At 45.1% G+C, this 15,339-nt stretch overlaps 1 protein-coding gene across 5 annotated transcripts in view; it reads right to left on the reverse strand.

The window, feature by feature from the left end:
• LOC115840783 (proton-coupled amino acid transporter 2) overlaps positions 1-15,339 on the reverse strand; it is a 75,507-nt gene that overhangs the window by 57,170 nt on the left and 2,998 nt on the right. The window contains exons 2-3 of one of the 5 annotated variants that reach the window (XM_060296507.1): positions 8,576-8,764; positions 4,270-4,415 (exon numbers count right to left, since the gene is read on the reverse strand). The exons of 1 other annotated variant lie outside the window; for it this stretch is intronic. The gene's annotated coding sequence lies outside the window, so the exon portion shown is untranslated. Of the gene's footprint in view, positions 1-4,184; positions 4,416-8,575; positions 8,765-15,339 lie in introns of all 5 variants that reach the window. 3 more of the 5 variants (XM_060296504.1, XM_060296505.1, XM_060296509.1) reach the window with 3 other exon arrangements.

The raw sequence follows: 15,339 nt of genomic DNA on the forward strand, positions 1-15,339 counted from the left end.
CAGGAATTTAAGGGAAAGGTGACATCCCAAAGTAGGAGACCCTCATTATACAGAAACCTGAGACTATTCAACATATTTTAGTATATGTTACCACCCTGCTGCAGATTTGAGTAAGCACTATGACAGTGCTAGTGTGACCTCATAGGGTCAAACACTCTCCTGCCTGATACAAAGGAGGAGCCAGTGATGTAAGCCTGATGTCTACTCGAAGAATGAGGAAGGCGGTCTTTCCCCCTCCCCCACTTTCCTTTGACTATAAAAATGTAGCCTGCTTAATCCTTGGGGCAGAGCCCCCTCACCTGCCAGCTTGTATCCCTCACAAGCATCCTATATTAATAAATCTACTTCTTGCCTATCACTTTGCCTCTCGCTGAATTCCTTCTGCGCTGAGACACAAAGAACCTGAGCCTCAGTTAAGTCCAGACACAGGTGAGTGACTCTAATTAAAAGACTGGGTTCAAGTCCCAGTCTGGGTTTAGGTTGGGTTTGAGTGCCAGCACGTGGGTTCAAGTCCCAATCAGCGGTGCACAGTGTCACAACCAGGGATCAAATCCGTGCTCCCTGCAGTGGAAGCGTACAGTCTTAACCACTGGACTGCCAGGGAAGTCCCACAATACCCATTTTTATAGGTGAGAAAACTGAGACTCAAAAGAGCCAGGGAACGGGTGACTGTACTTGGGCAGGTTTCTTTTAGGAGGGCCACATACGCTTATACCCCTTTGTACAGTATTAAATTCACTTCTACCTTTACTTTTTTAAAGAACAAGATTGTGCCCATCAGTGTGTAATAGATATGGCTCATTCTTCATTGTTTTTACAACTGTGTAGTATTTTGTTAGAGGCTGCATCATGGGTTATTTAACCAGTCCCCTATTGGTGAGTATTTTGGCTCTTTCCTGAGCTGAAACGGGTAATTATGCACATATGACTTCCTACATATATGAGAATTTGCCTGTTAGATACATTCTCAGAAGTGGGTTTAGTAGGTCAAGGGCATGTACTTTTAAAGTTTTCACAGTAACAAATTATCCTCCAAGGGGTACCACTCATTTGCTTTCCACAAGCCGAGGGTGAGAGGGACTGTTTCTGTCTATCCCAGCAAGCGCTGGGTGCCACACTTCTCACCCTGGATCGGTCTCTGAAGAGTGCAAGTGGCAGCTCCTTGTGGGGCTGCACTCCTGGACTCGGTTCCTATTCCTCACTTTATCAAAGTTTTTGTACGACTGGAACCTGTCTGAAGGTGAGAGTTAAGACGTCAGGGCCCAGGAAACTATGTCTTGGAGAAGCGCTTGAAAGGACTCTGTGGAAATTAGGACAGCCAGACTCATGCCCTGCCCCTCCTTGAAGGGCTGTCATTAAGATAAGGGAGCACAAAGTGCTGTGCATCCAGGTGGGGTGAAGGTCAACAGCAGGTATGGTGCAACAGCTCTCCTACTAATCTAAGAAAGTCCTCAGGGACATAGAGAATAGACTTGTGGTTGCCAAGGGCGGGGGCGGTGGGAGAGGGCTGGATTGGGAGTTTGGGATTAGCCAATGCAAACTATTATATACAGAATGGATAAACAACAAGGTCCTACTGTATGGCAGAGAACTATATTCAATATCCTGTGATAAACCATAATGGAAAAGAATATGAAAATGAATGGGTATATATATGTATAACTGAGTCAGTTTGCTGTACAGCAGTAATTAACACAACATTGTAATTCAATGATACTTCAATTTAAAAAAAAAAAGCCCTCAGATCTCGCCAACATTCTCCCTAGAAGACTGCTGAGGTAGTGAGCTCCCTGTCAGTAAGGGTATTCAAGCAGAGACCAAGGTATGCAGGACAGGGTTGACTGGTAGTTTCTATTCCCACATCTTTTTGGTGTGTCTTCCTCTATTGCAGAGGCTGGAAAGGGAACAGTTAGTTACATCTCCTATACTCCTGGAAGCTACAGTTCTGTCTATAAAACAGGAAGGTCAAAAGGTGGTAGAGAAAAAAAAAAAAAAAAGGTGGTGGAGGATATCTGCTGCTTCAGGCTGTTTTCTGCTGTCAGGAGAGGCTGTAGAGAGGAGGCGTTTTTCTATAGAGTCATCCTGGCTTTGTTCTCGAGGTTGTCTAGAGGCATGCCGCGGCAGGCCCCAGGCCCAATCCCTGGGACACAGCAGCAGCCTTGGGTTCCTGACCACAGTGGTTCCAGGGGTCTCCTGCTTCCCTGCCTTCCTGATTATGGGGGAGGTGGTGACTCCCCGGGTGCCACTTCAGAGGCATTGTTCTGAGAATCCTTCCTGTAAGTCCAGTCTACAGCCCCCTCCTCCGACCCTCCTAATGGCTCTGTAAGCCCCTAATTCCCATTATGAAATCTATTTCTGGTATTTTCCTGCGTAAAATACGGTTTCCTACCCTAACCCTGATTGATGGGAGGCAGGGATGTGCAAAACCTACAATGTAGTTTCCTACTCTCAATTTCTATGACTTTTCCACATTGTTCCATGGCAGAAAAAGCAGTACTTGAAATTCGATGTTTTTACTGAGGGACATGTGGCGATGCTGGCAGGAGAAAGGGGTGGCCCAGCTCGCCCCTCACTTCCCTGGCTGCATCTCCAGGCCCTGACTTGCCCAAGCAGAGGTGAGTCTGATGTGTCCCATGGCTTCTCAGATCTACTCTCTCTTGTTCCCTTGGCACTGATGCTAAGTCTGGCCCTAATTGTACTCAGGGTTCCAGGACAGGTGGCCTGACCTTAACTTGGGGGTTTTCTGGGGATAAGTGATAAAGAACATTTCCTTCCTCTGCTGCCTTGTGGGCTCTTGAGGAGAAAGCTCCCCATGAAATTGGTTAAGTTGTGACAGAAAATTCACAGGATGCCAGAACCAGACTTAGCCCTGCCCACAATCTGAGGGAGAAATCCCTGTTATAAGCGCTACCCACATTGTGCTTAATACCCATTGTCTCCTTTAACCCTCTCAACAACTCTAAGCAATAGGACTTATTCTCACCATTTTACCTATGGCTCAGAGATGGGGACAGCTTGCCCAAGGTCACACAGCTAACATGGAAGTCACAAAAGCAGGATGGGAATGAGTGTGTTTTTCTGTGATCTTAACTACAGGTTGTCCAGCATCCTAGAAGCCATCTAGTTCAACGTTCTCTCCCCTCCCATAAAATGCTTGAAGGTTTCCTCTTCCATGTGTGTTACAATCGTTCCAATAGACAGTGGAAAATATGTATTAGATGGAAATTAGCACATTTTGACTAACAATTTTATATTTAGAAGTTTACCTATAGGATATAATAGGGAGTGTTCAAACATGTATGTAAACTCAAGGGTACTCATTACAGCCTTAGTTATACTTGTAAAATTATAAGCAAGCTATTTGTCAAGTCATAATGCTAGGGAAATTAATGATGATACATTTATCCAATTGAATGGTATTCAGTTATACATGGTAATATATATTGAAATTAATTGATATGTAAATCCAGGTTTTTTAAAAGTTAATTTGTCCATCAGTTACTGAGTATCAACTATGTTTGAGGCACTTCACCCATGTCATTCTCTCTGTTATTTCAGTTTTGTGTGCACATCTCTTCCTCCCAGGGCTGCGAGAGCCTTAGAGGCAGGGACGTGAATGATGTCACGTGCTCACTGCTGTAGCCCCACGATGCCCAGGTGCTCAGTAATGTTGAGTAAATGGACCCCTAAAGAGTTATGCTTAGGATTTAAAAATTATCTTTAAGGAGCATTATTTTTTGCCACCAACACAACTTCTCTAAACCTCTCTTTGCCTGTCTGTCAAGATTTAGCTCCTGGAGTTACTGGAAAGAAGAAGGGAAAAGTTCCCATAAAAGTCTCTAGGTGCAAGATCTCAGGCCCAGGAGCCCGTGTCGGGGAGGTAAGGAGACTTATGAGATCCCACTGACCTCCTCCGGGCAGGAGGAGACCTGGTGGAGATGCTGCTAGACGCTCCCTGGGGGCCACCGGAGCATTCCTTGGGCTGCTGAAGGAGGTGCCTCCCACCCCAGGCAGGCAGACACCTCACTCTTGCGCTCAAGCACCGTGTGGGTGAGGGGCTGGGAGTGGTCATGGCTTTGGCAGGGGTTGAGCAAGCACAGGTTTGGCATGCAGGAGCTGCAACGCCCAGCTCTCAGCTGTGTGAGCCGTAGAAGGCTCAGGAGCTTAAATACTGCACTGCCTACCTCGCCTGTTGTGATGCAGGCTCTGCTCCTTGGGAAGAACAAACGGCCAAAAGCATGAATGGATGGAGAGATGGGCTTCTCCTACCCTCAACACGGAGACGCCTCACAGTTGCTCTAAGAGTCTGTTCTTTCTCTTCCTCCTTCCGATGAAGTACCCCCATGCTGGCCACTCCGCTGCGTGCTGGGGATCCACCGGGGCCAGGGTGCAGTCCCTGCCTTCCATGAGCTTAGCTGGAAATCATGAATATCAATCAGGGTTTCCCATACATAAATTAAAAAAATTTCAACTGTGATAAGCGCTCTGAAGGAAAATTTAGCAAGGCTGAGTGTGTGTAATAAAAGCAGTTACTCTGATAAAGGGGATCAGGAAGGTTTTCCTGAGGAAGAGGGAAGTCCCCTGCACAGCAATGTTCTCTTCGCCTTGCTGCTGTAACAACACGTGGCTTCCCCCTGAGGTCACTGCTTCCTCTGCAGGCCTCTAAGAGAGGGCTGCTTTCCTCTCTCCTCTCTAAGACAGTTCCCTTGGAACACGTGGCAGCAGTCCGCAGCACCTCTACTTGTTGCGGCACGCACGGCCCTCAGGGCCGCCCCCTCTTCCACTTAACACCCTCTTTCTCTTTTTTCCCTTTCTTGCCCTCTCTCTCTCCCTCCACCATTTCCCTATGATCATTCTTGATTAGTTCAACCGCATAAAGCAATCACCTGTACTCCAGCCTCTTACGTCCTTGACCACCTTTTCTTTCAGTTTGTCCTCCACACACTGACTCCCACCATCACACCCCAGACCTTGTCATTATCAAAACCTGCACCACTATTCTGAAAAAAGTTTTATTGAAGTATGGTTGATTTACAATGTTGTGTTCCTACACTACTTTCAAAGTCTCTATTTCAAGCATCCCATTCTCTGGGTGCCTCACCAACACCTACTGGTCCATCTCACATCCACTAATTTGCAGACCCTACCAGATCTTTGACCACGTCAGGGCCTCCTGTCCACTGATGCTGCTCTGAGACCCATCCACTGCTCTTCGCCCCCTCATAGCTTCATTCCCCTTTTTACCCAGTGATTGGTCAGTTGTGGAGTCTCCCTGCCATACACTCTCATCTGTCTTGTCCCTCTCCTTGTATTGTATCCACCTTCCAAAGCCACAACACTGACCGGATGCACCTTTGCCTCTACTTTGAGACTACACCCAAGTAGTTGAATGTGGCTAGAGAACAACAGCCGGATTTGCCAACCCGTCACATTTTAAATTTATGAAAACCTCAGGTGGGTCCTAGCACCGCAGGGAAAATCTACTCTTTGTCTTATTTATGTGGTTCTTCCACTCTTCAAGAGGACTATTTCCTACCTCTTCTCTCTATTCAAACCTCCATTACTCTCCCCTTTTCACTGTCAGCCGATGGCATTGTTCTCATTTCATTGAGAAAACAGAAGCAATCAGAAGAGAACTTCCTTATCCTCCAGCCACTAAATCTATCCACTGACCTGTGTCTGAATCCATATACGAGGCTTTTTCTCCCATGAAGGTGGCTGAGCCATCCTCATCCTGTCCTCAGTCCCTTTATCTTGAGCACTGGATCTCATCCCCTTTCCTTCACCTACTCAAGAGTCTTCCTCCTGCAATGATCCTTCCCTCTCTCTTGCACCATCAGCCCTTCCCTTTCTACGGCCTCATTCCCATGAACATATAAACATACCATAGTACCTTTAATCTCTCATCTCTCTGCTCCCTTTCATAGCAAAACTCCTTAAAGAGTTGTCTCTATTCACTCTCTCCAATTTCTCACTTTCCATTCTCTTGAATCTACCTCAGCCGACTTTCATCCTTATTATTTAACTGAAACTGCTTTTGCCAGTGGCAACTATGGTTCCTGTTGCCAAATCCAATGGCTAAAACTTAGCCCTCCTCTCAGTTGTCTTGACAGGAGTAGACATTTCAGTCCCCACCCCCCTTTCCTTTTGGCCGTGCCACGCGTCATGTGGGATCTTAGTTCCTCGAACAGGGATCAGGGATCAAACCTACGCACCCTGCAGTGGAAGCACAGAGTCTTAACCCCTGGACCACCAGGGAAGTCCTCAGTCCTTTTTACACACACTATTTTCACCACTGTGGTGATAGACTCTAAGATTCCACCTCCTTTGATATTTATGGTATTCATGCCCTTGTTTATCTCCTCCTCTTGAGTGTGGGTGGGACCTATGCTTGCTTCTAACCAATAGAATGTGGCAAAGATGATGTAATGTCACTTTCATGATTACATCGTCATATAAGGTCTTGGTTTACTAGCAGACTCTAGAGACTTCAAAGTTAGTTGGCTTTAAAGAAGTAAGTGGTCATGTTAGGAGGCCCATATGGTTAGGAGCTGAGGGCCAGCGAGAAGCTGACAGCCAGCAAGAAGCTGGGGCCCTCAGTCCTACAACAGCAAAGGAATTAGTTGTGCCAGAAACCTGAGCGAGCTTGGAGGAATATTATTCTCCAGTTGTGCCTCCAGATGAGACTATAGCTCAGCCAACACGTAGTTGCAACCTGTGAGCCCCTATAAGCTTAGGACCGAGTTAAGCCATGCCTGAACTTCTGACCCAGAGAAACTGTGAGACAATAAATGTATGTCACTTTAAGCCACGAAGTTTGTGGTAATTTATTACACAGCAATAGGAAACTAATATAACCATTCATCTTCTTTTATATGGTTATGTTTTTTCCATAGTGGCATCTTATACTGTATTTTTAAAAACTCAGACACAAGTTATTTGCATATTAAACAGGTACTATTCTGTACCTTCATATGGTAAATCATGACCATGGAACCCTAGGGTCTAAGTGAGGGGTCAGAAGAGAACCCAAAGGTTCTCACACTTCTTACCAAGTGTGACCCTGACCAAACACCTTTGTCTCTCTGAGGTTCAATTTCCCGTATATAAAATGTATAGGAGATTTCCCTGGCAGTCCAGTGGTTAGGACTTTCACTGCCATGGCCTGGGGTTCAATCCCTGGTCAGGGAACTAAGATCCCGCAAGCCAAGTGGTGTGGCTAAGAAAAAAAAAAAAAAAAAATGAATGGGTTGCAGCAGACCATCTCAAAGAAACTCTAAAGTGTAATATATAATGATTCTGTGGCTGACTGAGGGCCTGTCCAGTCTTCTTTGGAGGGAGGGATGTTGCTGAAGCAGGGAAAAGAAGGACTCACGGAGCTGAAAGATTTGGGAGATGAATTTCTTCCCCTATTTCATCGGTGAGAAACTGAAGCCCGGATGAAAGGGACTTGCTAGTACATGGCAGAGCTAGCCTCAGCCCTTTCCTTTGGGCCCCTACATCAGTCTGTTTTTGGCAACAGGAGGCACTTCTCTCTTCTAAGCTCTCCCAGGTCCTTTGTTACCGTTGTGAGGTAACCCCAAGGTCTGCCTGCCCTACAGGGGCTTAGTGGGTTTGCTCCAGATCTCTTAGAGGGCTTGGTCCCAATCCTGGGAATATTCCTCACCCAATGCTGCCTTTTCCTGCCTTATTTCAGGAGGACCTACCAGTTGGCACTGTCTTATGCTGAGACTGAGATCAAAGAAGCTGTTGGCTGAGTAAGAGGTTAGGGGAGGATCTGTGGGTACGATGGAAGCTGTAAGTTGGTTTCAGATAGATTGGAAGCTAGAGCTTTGGAGAACCTGAGCCCAGTAAGCTCTCGGAGGCTTCCCGCCACACACTCCTACTTTAAAAATTAATATTCACGGGGCTTCCCTGGTGGCGCAGTGGTTAAGAATCCGCCTGCCAATGCAGGGGACACGGGTTTGAGCCCCGGTCCGGGAAGATCCCACATGCCGCGGAGCTAAGCCCGTGCGCCACAACTACTGAGCCTGCGCTCTAGAGCCCGCGAGCCACAACTACTGAAGCCCGCATGCCTAGAGCCCATGCTCCACAGCAACAAAGACCCAACGCAGCCAAAAAAAAAAAAAAAAAAAGTTAATATTCACATTTTTGAAAAGATGTCCATAGTTAAACCCTTAATTTTTTTAATCAAAGGATTTATAATTAAAGCTAGAGTCTCCTTATCTGACCCTCTCCATTCCTCTTTCTGGGGCTAGCCTTTTTTTTTTAATTGGTTTTTTGTTTTAGTTCTTCAGTTCTCCATCTCTTTGTATAATACACTTTAATGATATTTCTCAACTAATCAACATGCTGTTAGATGAAAATTTATGCCTGTCAATCTCCCCCACTCCTCCTGTCAATATAATTATTTCACTTTTAGTTCTTTTTTACTTATCTTTGTACTTTTAAAAATTATATAAGCATAAAGATAAACTTCTTAAATTATAAAGAGTATTTGTGTTAGTTTCCTATTGCGGCTTTAGCACATTACCACACGTTTTGTGGATAAAACAAGAGAAATTTGTTGTCTTACAGTGCTGGAGGTCAGAAGTCCTAAAATCAAGATGTTGGCAGGGCTGTGTTTTTTTCTGGAGGCTCTAGGGAGAATCCCCTTCTTTGCTTCTCCAGCTTCTAAAGGCCTCCCGCACTTTCTTGGCTTGTGGCTCCATCTCCAAAGCCAGTAGAGGAGCATCTTCTCTTCTCTGACCTTTCTGCTTCCCTCCTATAAGAACCATTGTGATTACATTAGGCCCGACTTGGATAATCCGGTATAATCTCCTCTTGTCAATATCTTTAACTTCATCACATCTGCAAAGTCTCTTTGGCCATCTAAGGTAACATATTCACAGGCTGTGGGGATTAGGACCTGGACAGCTTTGGGGGCCATTATTCTGCCTACTCCACCATTCACCCCAGTTCACCTGGAACAGTCCCACTATATGCCTGGTGTCCTGGTGTAACTATTAATACAGCTCCATTGTAAAGCAATTATACTCCAATAAAGATGTCTAAAAAAATATTAATACAGCCCCTTTTATTCTCGATAGCATTCTTTTTTTTTTTTTTTGCGGTACGCTGGCCTCTCACTGTTGCGGCCCCTCCCGTTGCGGAGCACAGGCTCCGGACACACAGGCTCAGTGGCCACGGCTCACAGGCCCAGCTGCTCCGCGGCATGTGGGATCTTCCCGGACCGGGGCACGAACCCGTGTCCCCTGCATCGGCAGGCGGACTCCCAACCACTGCGCCACCAGGGAAGCCCAGCCCCTTTTATTCTCAAAAGTGTCTCCACTTGAACAAAAAATTATAACACCCCACTTATCCGATGTTTCCCAATCTCTTTTATACCATAACACATGTGGAAAACGATAACATTTTATAGATCCTCAGGATAAAAGAACAAGCCTACTCATGACTAGAGGTAATTGTCTCAGAAGCTCTAGCCACGTTAGGACCCAGCTGGCTGCTCCAAGGGGCAAAAGTATCAACATCTCAGCACCCCTATAACCCACTTATGGTACGCCATTGGCCACTGCATACCACTGCAAAGTCTTCCTTACACTAAAGCAATATAATATGTTTTTTTTTTTTTAACATCTTTATTGGGGCAATATAATATGTTTTAAAGCCTGTTCTTCTGATATGCTCCTGTGTGAGCAGCATTTAATTCCAAGGAGTGTACCCGGGTTCTCATACACATGCCCTGACGCTCCTGTCATTGCAATCCTGCCTGCAGGTTAGTTCAGGTTGTCAGACTGCTGGCATCTTTTCCCATATGCCCTCTGGTTCTGTGTCCCTGCAGAATTCCCCATCCCTCGCGCATTCTCCCAGGCACCAAGAGTGTCGGTGTTGGTGGCAGAGAGATCCCGTTGGATTCTCTGGATGGGCTTTTTAGACAGCTTGCAAAATTTTTCTCTGGGTCTTCAGAGCGCATACGTCTCTTAACTTTGTAACACATTTTTTTTTCTTTAAACATACTTCGTTTACCACAAAGCCGTTAGTGGTAAAACATTTTATCAACATTACCTCCTTTCTAATCATCAAAAGTCACAAGAGCTTGGCTCAGAGGCACGTTGTAGTGTAGATATGGCACCAGCACTTTTCCTAGTATCTGAGCTGCTGTTTGTTCCCTTAGTGGGGTCCTTGCTTTAACGGCTGCTTTTCATTTCAACCACGTTGCTAATTTACTGAACAGGATGCACCTTCCTTGGTCATCACCATGTTACATAATGATGGTGTTTGGCTTTCTTTATAACAATTCCTAATTTCTATAGCCATTTCTAATTTCCATTCCCAAATTAAGAATTTTTTTTTTTTTTGCATACGCTGGCCTCTCATTGTTGTGGCCTCTCCTGTTGCGGAGCACAGGCTCCGGACGCGCAGGCTCAGCGGCCGTGGCTCACGGGCCCAGCCGCTCCGCGGCATGTGGGATCTTCCCGGACCGGGGCACGAACCCGTGTCCCCTGCATCGGCAGACGGACTCTCAACCACTGCGCCACCAGGGAAGCCCCCAAATTAAGAATTTTTAAGTGAACTTTTTGGCACTGTGCCACTTAATGAATTCTTGAATTATACTGTTATGGCTTACAGAATATTTTAAATTACACTAACAAAGAATGCTTATACTACAGATAATTACTCAATCCACCCATAGAAGTTCCATGTGAACAATGGCATTTCTCTCTGGTTTCTGACAAAAATGGGTGGGCACTTCTGTGTCCCAGCCGAAGTGTAGCACACTTTACAGTTCACTCTTTTGAACATCAGTCAGGCTATTATAAGATACCTCGTGAAAGTTTAAATTTGGGTAGGATTCTAAATACTCTAGATTCTGCAGACGAAGTAGGACTTCATTAACATTTTTACACCACACCATCTTAAATACATGTAATGCAGCTATGTGTACAGAGACCGTGTTGTGTACCCTGGGTGTTTTTGTTTTTTCCTTAACCAAATGTGCTCCTTCTACATGTGCTATTTTGTAACTGCCATGTATGTGGGGGCCAAGGGCTGGGAAGCCAGAACCAAGAGACACATGACGTGTGTGACTCTGGGTGCGTTGCCCCTCCTCTCTAGGCCTCAGTTTCTCCACTAGGGATGAGAGGTTGGACTCACTGACCCAAGAGGGGCTTTCCAGCTCTGATAATCTAGAGTTAAAGGGGGCTCCCTGGAAGAATCCCTCATTCTCTTTATGTCTAGGATGTAAATAGAAGAAAAAGAGAGCAAAGGGGAAGGAAAAGAAACAGCTACAAGAAAAAACGGGAAGGAGCAGATACGTGTTGATAAAAGAAGGGGAAAGGAAAGCAGCAGCAAGACGCCTAGACTCACAAAGTGTGAGTATGGACTTCATTTATTAAAAAATAGGTTTCAATTCCCAGTGTTTTTTAAGAACACTGGCTGTGGAGTTATACAGAGTTTGACTCCTGGCTTTATCACTATATTCTTGTGTGACTTTGGGCATAGTTTTCCTGTCTCCTTGCCTCAGTTTCATCTATTAAGTGGAATGAAAAATAACGACCTCATAGGATCTCAGTGGGGAGTAAATGAGTTTGTAAAGCATATAGCACTCAGTGAATCAGAGATCTTACTGTCATTGTCATCACTTTTCATGGAGTCCCTCTGAGACAGCGGGGGCAGGAATTCTCCTTCCTTTAAGGTGTTTGTAGGTCGCCCTTCCCCTTCCCATCCTCATGAGGCCAAACAACTCCCACTTCCTGAGTGAAGAACCCAGAGAGGCGAAGCACATATGTTCCCCCCATGCTACCCAGGTCTGTCCCTCCACTGGATGTGGACAGTGAGAGTAATGAGAATCACCTCTTGTGTGGATATATTGATCAGTACAGTGTGCCAAGTGCTCTGAAACCCATCAGACCCTCTTCTGGCTGAGAGATGAGGAGGCAGAGGCTCAGGGAGGTTAAGCCCCAAGAGGTCATGTCATGTGTCCAGGGGTATAGGAGGCTGGGAAGCTGTATCTCAACACTTTTGTCCCAGTACCCATAACCTGGGAAGGCGTTCGCTCAGCTTCTCCGGGGAGGCTGGGCTCCTGCGTGTTCTCTGCCCTTTGATGGCGTTCCCCACCCTGCTGCTTCACTAACCGTGGGTGCTGCTGAGTGGTGGGTGCGGTGAGATGGTCAAGTATGTGGTCATTGGCACTCTGGCTTCAGCAATGATCAGCCGTGCGACCCTAAATGTTTTAAATCTTTCTAAAGCCCACTTTCCTCATCTGTAAAATGGGGATAATGCCTTATGCCTAGAATGAGAAGTTGAGACAGGGTTTCTTGAGAAAGTGATTTACTAAGGGAGTGTTCTCAGGAGAACGGGTGTGAGGGAAGCAGAAGGGAAGAAAAGGGAAAAGCTAAGTGAGGATGCAGTCTCAGGTGGAGACTAGCTTCAGCCTGATCCCACAGGGAGCTCTGGAGCACAAGTTGTATCATAAGCTGGTCCCACCTTAAAGTCAGGGGACTGACCTTTGGTTCCCATCCCCCTTAACTAATTGGCTGTGGACTGCACTTCCCCCATCTGTCATAGAGTATGAAGGAAATGGATCGGGGACCCAAGGGATCCTGAAAGAAGAGATGGAGAGAAAAAGGGGAAATTGAGCAGGACTCATATGACATACACAATCAATAAACATATACCCTCTCCTTTTTATACAAAAGGCTGTATCACCATTCTCTTCATATTTTCCCTTAGGAATATAACTGGAATTTGCTTCAAAATAATTTAGGGTGCAGGGGCATTAGGTGGGAATAGATAATCGGGCTGGTGGTGGTGGTGGTGATGGTATTGGGTTGGGATACAGATAAATAATGTTGGCCAAGAACTCTCTCTCCAAACAGAGTTGGTTTCACTCCCAGCAGCCAATCGAATCTGCTCTTTTGAACACCATCAATGGTCATTCTTCACTAAACACAATGGTCTGTTTTCAGTCCTCTTCTTATGTGAACAAGCAGTAGCATTTCACATAGGTAGTCTCTCCCCTCCTTAAAAAACTTTCTTCACTTGGCTTCCCAGACACCACCACTTCTGGTTTGCCTCCTAGCTCAGTGACCGTGCCTTCATGGTTCCTTCTGCTCATTCCTAGTCATCTTTCTATGCTCTCCTAGACTTGATTTTTGGATTTCCTCCCATAGTTATTTGCACTCACTTCCCTGGTGAGCTCATCTAGTCTCTTTGCTTAACTACCATAAATATGCTGACAATGGCCAATTTTTTATCTCTAGGCTGGACCTCTCTACTCTCCACAATCATCCCAATGCCTACCTGACCTCTTCCCTTGGATGTCTAACAGGCGCTTCACACACAACAGTCTCCCCTTGCTCCCCACCAAAACCTGCCCCTGCCACTGTCTTTCTGTTCTAGTAAAAGGCAACTCTATCTTTCCCGTTGCTCAGGCCAAAGTGTTTGGCTCCTCCCTCTCATACTCCACTTCCAGTCCATCGATGTGTCCAACCTACGATAAAATTATTTTCAGAAACTGACCACCTTCACTGCTGTCACTCTTGTCAAGTCATCACAATCTTATCCTGGCTTACTACAACTGCCTCCCAACAGGTCTCGCTGTTTCTGCCCTTGCCTATATCAACCCAATAGACAAAGCATCCTTTTAAACCCAAATCAGATCATGGCACTCCTCTGCTGAAACTCCTCCAGTATCTTCCCATCTCACTCAGAATAAAAGCCAAAGCCCTTAAAGTGGCTCACAGAGCACTATACAATTTTCACCCATTTGTTGTTGCTCTGACCTAATCTACTTCTCTTTCCCTAGCTCTCTTTGCTCCAGCCACAGTGACCTCCTTGTCATTCTTCAAACGGATGAGGCGCAGTCCCACCCCAGGGCCTTAGCATATGCTATTCCCTCGGCCCAGAATGCTCTTCCCAGTGTTCACATGGCCTGTTTCTTCACCTATTTCAGGTGTTTATTTACATTTCATCTCCTCAGTGAGAGCTTTCTTGACTATTTAAAAAGTTGCAATCCCTTCCCTCTGCCTCCAGACTCCCTCTTCCACTTTCCTGATTTACTTTTCTCCATAGCAGATACACCGCTGACATATGTATATTACTTAGTTATTCTTAGTTATTTCTGTTGCCTGTCTCCTCCCACTAAAATATAAACTGCACACGAGCAGGGGTTTTTGTCTATTTTGTTCACTGTTGTATCCCTAGAGCCTGGCGCAATGATACTCAATATATACTTATTGATAAAAATATGAACACATTTCCTCATCCTTATCTTCTTACTGTTTGATTTGATTCCTAATTTCTGTTATTATATTTTAAATTTCCAAATTTTAATTTTAATTTAAAATTAATTTTAAAATATAAAATTTATAATTTTTATTTTTCTCAGAATATTCTTTTTTAAAGCATATTGTTTTTATTTCATGATTGCAACATCTTATCTCTCTGAGGTTTTTTTAGGGCAGCATTTCTCCAACAAGAGGCAACATCAGAATCACCTGGAGGGCTTATTGAAACAGATTGCTGGGCCCCACTCCTGGAGTTTCTGATGCAGATTCTGGAGTGGGACCCCAGAATCTGCATTTCCAGTAAGTTCCCAGGGGATGCTGATACTGTTGGCCCAGGGACCCCAGTTTGTGCTTTTATGTTTTGCATAGTTTCTTCCAACGTGCTTTCATGTGTCTGTGCATTCCAAGGTGCTTTCATGTGTTTGTGCATTTGATTATTCTTCTTAGAGGCTTTTCTCAGATGTCTGGTAATCTCTTTCAAATTTTAAAATTAACCTTTTAAATACAATAAAGTCCATATATTTTAATTGTCCAGGTAATGGCTTTTGACCAGCGTTTAAGCCTATGTAGCCATCATCTCAATCAAGATGTAGCATTTTAGCACTGCCCCGGAAAGCTCTCAAGTCCCTTTGCTGTCAGTCCACACCCCACACATCCCAAGCAACCACTGATCAGTTTTCTGTCACTAGATTAGTTTTTGCTCATTCTATATATTTGTATTAATTGAATCATGTAGCATGCAGTCTCTTGTGTCTAGCTTCTTTCACTTAGCATAATGAGATTCATCCTTATCAGTAGTTTCTTCCTGCTATATATGCCACAATTTGTTTATCAATTCATCTGTTGATGAATATTTGAGTTGTTACTAATTTAGCTTTAGTAAGCTGCTTGCTGTGAACCTGTGATTACAAGTCTTTGTATGGATCACAGCCAGGACTAGGGTGAGGCAAGCCAGGAAACCTAGTTCACAAAATTTAAGGAGGCCCTCACTCTTGTGTACCTATAAGTGCCAACTTTGCACTTGCACAACCCTGAGAGGGAGCCCCTCCTT

The sequence above is a fragment of the Globicephala melas genome, chromosome 3 (assembly GCF_963455315.2).
Source record: "Globicephala melas chromosome 3, mGloMel1.2, whole genome shotgun sequence".
Classification (NCBI taxonomy): Eukaryota; Metazoa; Chordata; class Mammalia; order Artiodactyla; family Delphinidae; genus Globicephala; species Globicephala melas.